This window comes from Lampetra fluviatilis, chromosome 68 (genome assembly GCF_964198595.1).
Source record: "Lampetra fluviatilis chromosome 68, kcLamFluv1.1, whole genome shotgun sequence".
NCBI lineage: Eukaryota > Metazoa > Chordata > Hyperoartia > Petromyzontiformes > Petromyzontidae > Lampetra > Lampetra fluviatilis.
The window spans coordinates 4,593,094-4,595,049 of record NC_136342.1 but is presented as its reverse complement, the minus strand read 5'-3'; positions in this window follow the sequence as shown (position 1 = coordinate 4,595,049).

The following is a 1,956-nucleotide window of genomic DNA, read 5'->3' as shown; positions in this document are numbered from 1 at the left end:
GTCCCCTTCGCGGGCAGGGGCTGCTTACTCTTTGTTTACTCTTTGTTTACGTGCCTATGTATCTGTTTGTTTTTGTTTACTCTGTTGTTGTTGTTGTTGTGGTGCTGCCGCTGAGCTTAACGATGCTTAAGAGCGGATTCGTACCGGCTAAAGGATGTGTCTGCTATAAGTTAATTGCGATTGTGACTCGCTACATATGTATTTATATTTTAAATAAAGAATACACGAAGTTATATCTGTCTGTGTGTCGGTGTGTGTCTGTGCGTGTCTGTGTGTGTGTCGGTGTGTGTGTCTGTGCGTGTCTGTGTGTGTGTCGGTGTGTGTGTCTGTGCGTGGCTGTATGTGTGTCTGTGTGTGTCTGTGTGTGTGTCGGTGTGTGTGTCTGTGCGTGTCTGTGTGTGTGTCGGTGTGTGTGTCTGTGCGTGGCTGTATGTGTGTCTGTGTGTGTCTGTGTGTGTCTGTGTGTGTGGTCCGGCAAAAACAACCCCCTACCTCCTCGCGGTGCCGGACGGGCAACACTGTCTTGGACATTGCTGTGGGGGGAGGGCCAATGCCCATTGGCCCTCTCCCCTCATGGCGTCTGTGACCACCACAGTGGCTAAACGGGGGCTCTGAACGGGTGCGAGAGGCTGGTAACCCCTCCACCTTCAATTAATTACCACTAAACCACAAATTAAATATGCAACTAATAATCTTGTGCCGGAGGCCCCGGGGGGACAGACGTCTATGACGTCTCCTGGTCAAACCCCAATTGGCGGAGCCAGGAGATTGAATCTTTACCCTCGGGGCTCCTCCAGAAACAACGAAAAGCCACTACGTGTGGCCACGTGGAATGTTCGAACGCTCACTGTGGAGGAGAGGCTGCCACTCCTTTGTCGGGAGCTGGACCGGTACCGCCTGGATCTCTGTGGTATTCAGGAGGTCCGGTGGACCGGCTCTGGCTCCTGCCACCATGAGGGGTGGACAGTCTTCTACTCGGGGCAGGAGACTGCCAAACAACAGGGTGTGGCTCTTCTTTTGAACAAAAGAATGAAGGGCGCGTGGGAGCGTGGCGATGAAGTGTGAGAAGCTGTAAGCCTCAGAGATGAGGAGTGGTGGTCATGGTTACTTATGCCCCCACCGAAGTCGAACATTTGTGGAGAGATGCAGGCAAGGCCGATGAGTCAGATGCCGTGAGATGCTGCAAGGATGGGTGGTGGTCGCGGGTTGCTGAGGAGATGGAGTCTGCCTCAATGGCCCGCCATCACAAATAGCTCTTTAACTCCATAAAAAAACGAACCTGCAACGCCACACCTATTTCCATCATTAGGGGAAATAACGGTGATCCAATCTGCGACCCCCAGGAACAGGTTTGCAGATTTGCTGAGCATATCTGTGAGGTCCTGGGGGAGGGGAATTCCCTCAGCCAGGAAAACATCGTGGCACAAAGTGGGGATGATACTATTTGGTTTTATCGGTAAAGTCACGTAGGTAAAACCATAACTAAAATAAATGAAAACAACTCAATTAAATCACGACGTTTCGGAGGCAACACAAGCCTCCCTCATCAGGTGTAAAAAAGGCACAGCAAAATGACTGTAGCGAGAGTTATTAGTGATGAGACATTGTTATATATGGTATTGTTTCATCAGGCACGGGCTAGAGAGGAGATGGAGTGATGTGGTACACGAGGATGCGGAGCTGAGTGGCAATATCTTTTCATCGGTTGCGTAACGCTGTGTGGAAGCTACCTGGTCTGTCGCTCCGCACGAAGCTTCAGGTCTTCTCGGCCACAGTCATTCCCTCCCTTCTCTACGCTTGCGACACGTGGAACCCCCTAATGGATTGTGTGAGGAGTTCACAAATCCTTGAAAGATCTGGGCAAAGTCCCATCGGTTAGCTCCTCCGGCAGGCAAGGTTGCGTTGGCTGGGTCATATAGCCCGCATGCCCAGCCACCGCATGCCTAAACAGCTTTT